At 34.8% G+C, this 10,699-nt stretch overlaps 1 protein-coding gene across 3 annotated transcripts in view; it reads left to right on the top strand.

Annotated features, from left to right (window-relative positions):
- Positions 1 to 10,699, top strand: part of RNF217 (ring finger protein 217) — a 127,341-nt gene that overhangs the window by 102,523 nt on the left and 14,119 nt on the right. Inside the window, exon 4 of one of the 3 annotated variants that reach the window (XR_004267818.1) lies at positions 4,213 to 6,337. The exons of the other annotated variants lie outside the window; for them this stretch is intronic. The gene's annotated coding sequence lies outside the window, so the exon portion shown is untranslated. The remainder of the gene's footprint in view (positions 1 to 4,212; positions 6,338 to 10,699) is intronic. 3 annotated transcript variants of the gene reach the window in all.

The following is a 10,699-nucleotide window of genomic DNA, read 5'->3' as shown; positions in this document are numbered from 1 at the left end:
CAAATATGTTACTCTCTTTCTTTGTGGACAAATACACAAGCACATATACCATATGAACACATATTTTTATATATTTACTTATCTTTACATATCTTCATAAATATGGTGCTTCTAAGTTTAAAAAGTCATCTATTACCCAGAAGTTTTATTAAAAGTTCAATTTTCTTTTTTTCTTTTAACTATTTGATTTTTTAATATTTCAACTCTTTAATCCAACCATAATTTATTTTAGGTTATTATGCATTGGGTACCTGAACTAATATTTTTTCCAAATTGAAATCATCTAACCCAATTGTGTTTATGAAATGATTTTCCCCTTACCAATTGATTTGTAATTTCTCTCTAAATTATATCTTAAATTATAATACTAAATGTTATTTAGTAATATTTATCTCTTTTCTTGCTGCTAATTTTTAAAGAAAATTCCATACTTACACTGATGAGTTTTAAATGATTACGCCTTTGTAAAATTTGCTAATCTAAGCGAGGTTCGATAATCTATTAATTCATTATTTTAATTAGCATCCTAAATGAAACAAAATTTTATTTTATTTACCTATAAACATTACTTCTCTCTTAGTGAGTTCTTACCTTTTTCTCAAATGGTTAGACCAATTTAATACATGGTATAGTATTATGAAGAGATTTGACTTGTGCTTAGAAATCAAAATTTTTATTTTTAATTGTATTTTGGCATATAATAAGGATGAACATTTAAAGTTTTTTTCCTCATGATCAAGGTACTTATTTACAAGGATTATTTTTATAGTAAGATAAAAATATACAAACATCTAGAATTTATTTATAGAATACTTTTATGAAAACATAACACCACCACATTAAGATCAACTTTACTTAGCCATTTTTATTTGAATCTCATTATTTCTTTTTTTGTTTTTTTGAGATGGAGTCTCGCCCTTGTCGCCCAGGATGGAGTGCAATGGTGCAATCTCGTCCCCAGGCTTAAGTGTTTCTCCTGCATCAGGTCTCCCGAGTAGCTGGGATTATAGGTGCCCACCACCATGCCCGGCTAATTTTTGTATTTTTAGTAGCGGTGGTGTTTCACAATGTTGGCCAGGCTGGTCGCAAACTCCTGACCTCAGATGATCCTCCCGCCTCGGCCTCCCAAACTGCTGGGATTATAGGCGTGAGCCATTGCTTCATTGCTTCTTAATGCAAAGTATTTTTCAGTCACTTATGAAACACCATTTTTTATCTTAACAGTGTGTTTTCTACTTAATGTAAATTCTTAGCCTACAGGAAATACTTGCTAATTTTGAAATGTCTTCTTTAGTTATCTTAGTTATCACAAAAAATAAATCTAGACTTAGTTATTAAAATCTGATTCATAATAGTTTGAAGATTAAATATAAAGCAAGAAGGCAATCTAAATTTTGTTGGAGGTATTAGAGTATTTGTTCAATGTCATGCAAAAATTCATTTTAGACTTTTATAGCACAGATTAGATACTAAAGTCTGAGTTAAGCAAAAAAATTTCTGAGTCAAAAATTGAAAGTAAGATGCAGGCTACAAATAACAAACACAGGCCGGGCGCGGTGGCTCAAGCCTGTAATCCCAGCACTTTGGGAGGCCGAGGCGGGTGGATCACGAGGTCAAGAGATCGAGACCATCCTGGTCAACACGGTGAAACCCCGTCTCTACTAAAAATAAAAAAAATTAGCTGGGCATGGTGGTGCGTGCCTGTAATCCCAGCTACTCAGGAGGCTGAGGCAGGAACCCAGGAGGCGGAGGTTGCGGTGAGCAAAGATCGCGCCATTGCACTCCAGCCTGGGTAACAAGAACAAAACTCCGTCCAAAAAAAAAAAATAATAATAACAAACACAGGATTATACATTATAAAAACAAACAGTTAATAAACACTACCACATACATACACTAAATTATAATTTATTTTATTCTAGGGTTAACATATTCATTATTTCTAGATTACAAGAAGTCACTTTTCTGTTTTTGAAAGAACTACCAAATGTGAATAGTCATTTCTGGATTCTGATATGTCGTCTCTATACAAAGTGCCTTTGTCCAGTGCTCTTTGTTTGTGGTGTTAGCACAGTAATAACACCAACATGTTCTGACATTTATTACATGGTCAGCCTCCTTTGTAGTTACTGTAAATACATTGTCTCATCCAAACTTCAGATGTGATACTAAGATTCTCCTGTCAGTGTACCATTCAGATGTTCATTATTAAGTGATTTCATAAAACTTTAAGGTGTTACACAATAATTTTAACAGGCTTGGTAGTGTGTAAGTTACATTTGTTGTCTCAATTCTCAAAATAAAGTTGTAAACAAGGGGTGATTACTCCCATTTCAAGATTCAGAACCAGTTCCAGAGAGTTTAAGTCATGACCAAAAAAGCAAGCAGCAAAAAGTGAATTGTATTTATTCATAACTTATTATGAATTTGGAATTAGAGGGATTTACTTGTCATGGTATTTCCCTTTAGATATTTTATTCTCTTAAATCCTGCAATAGAATGCTTTGGTCAAGAATTTATTGATTCAAAGAAAATGACTAATTTTCCCCTGTTCACATAAGATCAACATAAAAGTCATTTCTGTGGTCTCTTTTATCTGTGGCTACATAACTTGCGGTCACTGAAATAAAAATGTGAAGTAGTAATGTTGTATCTTATAGATATCCCACAATTCCTTAGTACTTCCTATATCACTACAAAGGCACATGCAGAGGCTGATGACTGCTTTAAAGTAGTGCCCATTCAGGATAAAATAGTTTCCCCTTAACTACTGATAAACCATTTTTAACTCTCCAGATTGCATGAAATCACTAAATCTGGAGCAGGGGTTATCATTGGCACTATTTTTGTGGTATGCCAAACTCTAGACCTTAGTTGTTAGAAGCATGGTTGTTTGATGGCCTGTACTTTCTAGGCTATTAACTGCCTTGTATCCAATGCCGTATTTTTATGACAAATAATGTTAGTACTTGTTTACTCTCCTGAGATTAAATATAAATAATGTGACTACCTGTGATATTTTATTTTAAAATTCAGTATGTTGTCTTAGTTATAAAATAGAAATAAGCGAAAATATTATATGAAATAATGCGTATTTTAACATGTAAATACTCAGGAACTATGACATTTTATGGTATCGAAAATGAAGAAATAATGAAGCAGTCAAATTTGTGCCTGTGTTTAGATTTAACAAACCTTGAAGTAAAATTTGAATGTTATCAATATCTATCCTTTATATTTAATATTTTTAAATAAAGAAAAAATAAATATGTGTGTATATATTATTTATATATTATATATAATTGCATGCCATCTAGACTTGTATGTTTGTACATATATGTATTTGTGTAATTATATATATATATAAAATTACATAAATATATATATATTTGTGTAACTATATATATATAGTTATGGTACTAGGAAATTCAGTGTACGTTAAAACCATGCAAACATATTTTGGGCTTATATATAAAATAGAATTACATTCTAAATACAAGCAGTCTCATCAGTTAACATAGTAGTTCTACAACTAAAAAGTTCACATATTAAAACTACGTAAATGTTATTTTGCGTTTATATATAAAATAGAGTTTGGATCTAAGTTAAGATATTTGAAACAGATTTTTACCAATATGAATGTCTGATACCTTTAAAAATTACATGAGAAAAGCTCAGTTCTTTATTGTGCAGGATATTTTAAGCATTGCAGGACATCCGTAAATGCCAGCTTCACTATCTTTGTGCCAACCAGACATCCCAACAACAGCAACTAAATTCTGAAGCGTCTTCTGGGGCCTGAGAGCACCGGTTGAGAGTTCTGTTATAGATGATGAGGCCTCCTGTGAAGGATGAAATCCAGTGATCTGTGTACACAGGACATTGAGTAAAAAGCTGCCCGTTTTCCATGTGGGTGATGTTGGAGACATTTTTGCTAAAGGATCTAAAGCTTTCTTATGTAATTCATTAGTTTCCATTTTCATTTCCTTTCAGGTTTTAGGAGTTGCTTTCTCTTTCTACGGCAAACTACATGTAAAATTAAAAAGAGGGCACACATTTTGCTATTGGCTCAGTGGGTAGGCAGATCAGAAAGGTTTGGGAAACTGTATGAAAAGCTGTATATCCAAATACCTACTCAACATCTTCAACCTGCTCTAATAGACTTCTTCAATGCCGTATGTTCCCTTCTCCCCAAAATGGTTCTTCTCATAGCTTCTCCATCTCAGTAAATGGCTACTCCAGTCTTCCAGCTGCTCAGGCCAAGAACTTTAGGTTATCCCAGACTCTGCTTCTTTTACTTCCCATGTCCGGTGAGTCATTAAATTTTGTAGATTGTGCCACTAAAATAGATTTAGAATCTGACCACATCTCAGCACCCCCACTATCACTAACCTGGGACAAGGCATCATCATCTTTCCCTCTCCAGGATTTGTATGATAACCTCCTAACTGGTTTGTCATTCATTCTTCATAGTATTCTTAACCCAGCAGCTAAAATGATGCTATTAAACATACACAGCTTACATCATTCTGCTCAAAACTGTCTGTGGTTCCTGTCTCACACAGAGCAAAAGTTAGTCTTGTGACGACCATATAATCTGTCACCGTCTGGACATGTCCCCATTTTGTGACTCCTCTTGCCTCATCTTTACTTCCTTCACCCTGGTGCAGTCACATTGCACTGCTGGCTATACTTCCAAACAGCAGCTATTCTCCCTTTTCTGGGTCTCCACACTTGCCGTGTCTCCGTATCTGGAATGTTCTTGCCACAGATGTGTGCACGGCCAGCTCTCTCACTTCTTACATGTTTCTGAGGAAAATTCAGCTTCTCAGTAAAACTTCAAATGGTCACTTTATGTATAATTTCAAACCACCCTCCCCTACATCAGTAAGTTCTATCCCCTCCCATATGCCTTATGTTTTCTCCTTAGTATGATATTACTTATCAGTGCTTAAAATAATGAACATGTTTTGCAGCCGTGAGAGCAGGGATTTGATCTATTTTATTCTCTGAGTTTCCTCTAGTATTTAGAGCTGCTGCCAGGCTTTGGATAGCAGTAAATGATAGATAATGGCTGAATAAATGAATGAACTTTTGCATTCTACCTTATATGGACTTTTAAGGAGAATTTGTTGTGTGCACTGTAGAATGTGGTGCTTTTTCTACTGGAACTTGCAGAAGGAGAGACATGGTCCCTAGGCTGACAATGACAAACAGTATTGCACTTCAGTGGAATGTTGCAGCAAGTATAATACGAGAGTTCCTGGCGAAAGGACTTATCACCATCTTGAGGAATCCGAGGGAGCTGGATTGCTGAGGATTGTCGGATGGATTATGGCATGATGAAAGGCATCCAGAAGAGGGAGATTACAATTAAAACTGCAAAGGCACAGAGCCAGGAAGTGTTTGATGTACATGGGAACCACAAGCATTTTGTGGTTCACTTAAAGTATGGTTTATGGAAGGAAGTGGTGAAAGGTAGGGCTGGAGAAGCAAATAAGAGCTGGGACTTTGCAGACAACATTGAGATAGTTGGGTTTTATCCTCCAGACTATGCGGGCCATTGAAAGACACAAGCAGGAGAGTAGTGGTATCATTTACCAATGAGAAAATATTTTTTCATGTAGTTGGCATAGCTTATGCATACGTATTTGTTTATACAATTGGTTAATGTCTGTCTACATGGATAAGCTCTTTAAAGGGAGGAGCCATGTCATATATTATCAGTGAACAAATAATTATTTGTTGAATGAATGAAAGACAGCTAGATGTTTCAGGAACGTGGGATTGCAGTCAGTTTAGGAAGAATTGAGATGCAAGTAAGAATAGTATCAGATTTACACTTTAGGTTGGCTGCTTGTTGATTTTATTGTGGTAGTTATAGACATCTAAAAGAAAATAATGACAGTATGAGCTAGGCTAATTGTCAAAGGGCTGGAGGAGAAAAGAATTAGATAAATACTGTGGGGCTAAAACTACCTGACCTTGGTGGAGGTTTGAATGTGGGAAGTAAAAACAGGATAACCACCAGATACTTAGTATGGGCGTCTAAATGGATGGTGATACCATAAACTAAAATAAAATGATGGAGACAGAGTTAGATTTATTTATTTTTTGTTGCAGTGGTGAGCCATAAAATGACGATGAGTTTGGTTTTGTTCATTTGACTTTGAAATAGCTGTAAGGCTTATAGGTGTATCTGACCAGTAAACAGTTGCTATGTGAGTCGGAAGCTCAGGAGCCAGGTCTTCAGCAGAAGTAAAGACCCACCTTTATTGGAATAAAGTCGAAATCATTTGAATGTGGAAGAGATCACCCAAGGAGCAAATGCAAAGTGGTGAGTCGTGGGTGGAATTAAGGGCTTGGTGAAGGAATAGGAACCTCAGAGAGAGAAGAGGAGAATCTGGAAAAAAGATGTCATTGAAGCAAGAGTGTATCAAAGGTCAGGAAGGAGGTACAGAGCAACTGATTAAATGACACAGAGACACAATAAGATAAAAATTTAAAACATGTTCATTATATTTGGCAGTTAGGGGGTCATGGATAATATTCATGTGTTTTTTAAAAAAAGTATTTATCAAGGACATGCTGTGTGTTGGGACTGTGCAAGCCCCTTTAATGAGATAATGAAAAAGAAGTACATTATCAGGGATCTTGCAGATTTTATAGACTGGGAGAGTAGAGAGTTTAAATGGAGGGATACAGATAATTGATGAGTTTTAAAATGTAGGGTGAGAAGTGCTGCAACAGAGCTGATGCAGGTTGCTTCTCCATTAGTAGATACATGCCATAAATATGTTGTATTTAGCATTTGCTCCCTACCTTTAAGTCCCCTTAACTGGTGAACTGCTACTTGTCCTTCATTTCTTAGATCAAATGTCATTTTGTTAGAGAAACCTCCTCTGACCCTTATTACACCAGATCAAGCTCGTCTGTTGAGTATTGTCTTCATGCTTTCTACTTTTCCTTCATCGCATTTGGCATAGCGTGTGAATATATATTTGTTAATACAATTGATTACTATCTGTCTATACCTATAAGCTCCTTAAGAGCAGGAGTCATGTCAGACTTTATCAATGAGAAAATATTTTTTCATGCATTTGGCAAAGCTTATGTGTATTTGTTTATACAATTGGTTAGTGTCTGTCTACATGTATAAGCTCTTTAAAGACAGGAGCCATGTCATATTTTTTCAATGAACAAATAATCGTTTGTTGAATGAACAAATGAATGAAAGACAGCTAGATGTTTCAGGACCATGAGATTGCAGTCAATTTAGGAGGAATTGAGATGCAAGTGAGAACAGTGAGCGGAGTATTCTTTGTAAAAATGAAACGGCGAGGGTAATCATTGGCTAAAGGATGAGGTGGAATGAAAGGAGGGAGTCAGTAGGGTGGGATTTATAATCACAGAGAGGACAGGTGAAGGTGAAACTGAAGGAGGGGAAAACTGGCACCCGAAGATTTCTTAGAACATGGGGCAGTGGGATCAAGGGAAGTGGTGTGGAAAAGAAGGAAGAAAATTAGGCTAATTTATTGTACGGCTCTACCCTGAGGAATAAGATTTGGACAGTATACTGCACTTTAAGGAATTATTGTCAATATAAATTAATCATAAGACAACTTGAAAAACATGAAATTTTCTGTAACAAAAACAAACCAGTACCTTGAAGACAATTAATGTTATCAGAGAGTTAATGGCCTTAAAAAGCTAACATTATAGCGGGAGACACCAAATAATTTTGAAGTCAGTATCTTAATTATTTTTGCAACATAGTCTACTGTGATAGAAGCAACTGATTCTTGTTCATTTGGAGTTTTACATGTGATAATTACCTCTAAATAGTAGTCTTTTACGCCTAGTCCTTGATATTGTCTATTAGCTCCCTGACATGGCAGTTGAGGATTCATTTTACTTACTTGACTCTGACTGCATTCATATTGCTGCAAAGGATATGATTTCATTCTTTTTTGTAGCTCAGTAGTATTCCATGGTCTGTATATATCACACTTGCTTTATCTCTTCCACTGTTGTTGGGCACCTAAATTGATTCCATTTGTTTGCTGTTGTGAATAGTGCTGCAGTGAACACGCAAGTGCATATTTTTCATAAACTGATTATTTTCTTTTGAGTATATACCCAGTGATAAATCTTCTGGGTCCAACTGTAGTTCTGAGTTCTTTGAGAAGTTTCCAAACTGCTCTCCACAGTGACTGAACTAATCCACGTTCCCAACAATAATGTATAAGCTTCCCTTTTCTCTGCAGTCTCACAACATCTGTTTTTTTTTTTTTTTTTTTTTTGACTTTTTAATAATATCTATTCTGACAGGCGTGACATCTCAGGGGATTTTTTTTTATTTCAATAGTTTTGGGGTTACAGGTGGTTTTTGGTTACACTGGTAAATTCTTTAATGGTGATTTCTGAGATTTTAGTGCCTCTATTATGCGAACAGTATACACTGTACCCAGTATGTAGTCTTTTATACCTCATTCCCTTTCCACTCTTAACCCCAACCCCGAGTCCCCAAACCTCAGGAGATCATTTTTATACCTTTGCATCCTCATAGCTTAGCTCCCACTTATCATTGAGACCATACGGCATTTGGTTTTCCATTCCTGAGTTACTTCACTTAAAGTAATGGCCTCCAGTTCCATCAAGTTGCTGCAAAAGACATTATTTCATATCTTTTATGCTCCTGAGTAGTATTCCATGGTGTATGTATACCATGTTTTCTTTATCCACTCATTGGTTGATAGGCACTTAGGTTGGTTCTTGCAGTTGTCAGTCTTGCTACTATAAATGTATGTGTGCACATGTATTTTTCATATAATGATTTCTTTTCTTTTGGGTAGATACCCAGCAGTGGGATTGCTGGATCAAATGATATTTTACTTTTGGTTCTTCAAGGAATCTGTTTTCCATAGTGATTGTACTAATTTGCAGTTCCACAAACATAAAAGTGTTATCTTTTCACCACATTCACACCGACATCTGTTGTGTTTTGACTTATTAATTATGGTCATTCTTGGCAGGAGTAAGGTGGTATCTCATTGTGGTTTTAATTTGCATTTCCCTGATGATTAGTGACGTTGAGCATTTTTTTTATATGTTTGTTGATTGTTGGTACATCTTCTTTTGAGAAATGTCTATTCGTGTCCTTTGCCAACTTTTTGATGGGGTTTGTTTGAGTTTCAGGGGATTTTTTTTTTTTAAAGCTTTCCTTGTAACTTTGTTTCTAATTAATTTAGAAACAAAAGTTTCCATGTAACTTTTGTTTCTAATTAATTCTTCCAGATATCAAAAGTCATCGAGGGAAATACATGTATAAAAATATTTTAAAAAATAAATTAGAGGTTAGGATTTTATCTAGAGTAAAATATTTTGTTGGGGGCAGTAATACATAACAGTCAATTCAGTAATCAAATGCTGCTTAAACAATAACGTAAGCCTTCATTTCTTGGTGAAACTGGAGACAAATAGTTGTGGGCAGATGTGTACTGATTTAGTGAAAACATTGTATGTTCAGCAGTTCATTTATTGTTATTCTTCTACTTTATGATTAGGGAGAACCTTATTTGAAAATAACAGGCCAAATTCCAGTTCTATCTTTTTAGATACTTTGTGGGCATTTTATTGAACTAAATGTAAACAACTTGAGGAGGATAGGTACTATTTTATCTTATTCATGCAGATGGTTCCCAAGTTAAGATGGTCTGACATGATTTTGACTTTTCTTATCATTTTTCAACTTTTCCATGATGTGAAAGTAATACTCATTTGGAAGAAACCATACTATGAATTTTGAATTTTGATCATTTCCCAGGCTCACAGTAAGCTGGGCAGTGGCAGTGAGCCACAGCTGGCAATCACACGCCATCACAAGGGTGAACAACTGATACTCACAGTGGACTGGGTTGCCAGCAATTTTGGGATATTGTGTTTTGTATTTTCATATCCTATGTCTGAAAATTGCCCATTTTCAACCTATGATATTTTCAACTTGGAGCATCTGCCAGTATATATGTGTATTATATATATATATATATATATATATATATATGTTAAATAAATATATGTATATATAAATAATGATTAATCTCTTATTACAGGTCTGAATCTGTCCTATGAAGACTATCCTACACACAGAAATTGTTCCTTGTGTCATTTCCATCTACTACAACGTGGACTTAGTATCAAACTCTTGAAAGGGACTGTCTAGCTGATTCACTCTTAGAAGGGACTGTCTAGCTTATTCTGAACATTTCATCTTATGATCTTAAGTACAGAAAGATATAAGTAATGTTTGGTGCCTATATATTCAATTCCATAAATGTCAGTCCTTATTTCTTATAGATAGAAGAAACTATGAGTACAAACAAATCAAATGTCATTTGTGGTTTATGAGTCGTCAGTTTCATCTAATGGATTAGGATTACCTAGTCTTTCTCTATTTAAGTAAAAAGAGAATTTAAGTAGAAAGAGAATTTGATACTAAATTGTAGCCACTTGGGCAATTAGTTTATTTTTTAGCAGAGTTAAACCAATGAATATTTTTGAAGCTATAATAAAAAATAAAAGCATCTTCATTGAGAACAAAATGAACTTTCTGTAAATATAATTTAAACCTATTGTTTTAAGGCTTTATGTTTTAAAAACAAAAATGGCACTATTAAAGTGAGACAGATAAAGATGTACT

This window comes from Sapajus apella, unplaced genomic scaffold, assembly GCF_009761245.1.
Source record: "Sapajus apella isolate SASKATOON/1434 unplaced genomic scaffold, GSC_monkey_1.0 scaffold6, whole genome shotgun sequence".
Lineage (NCBI taxonomy): Eukaryota > Metazoa > Chordata > Mammalia > Primates > Cebidae > Sapajus > Sapajus apella.
This window is presented reverse-complemented; position numbering and strand designations above follow the sequence as displayed.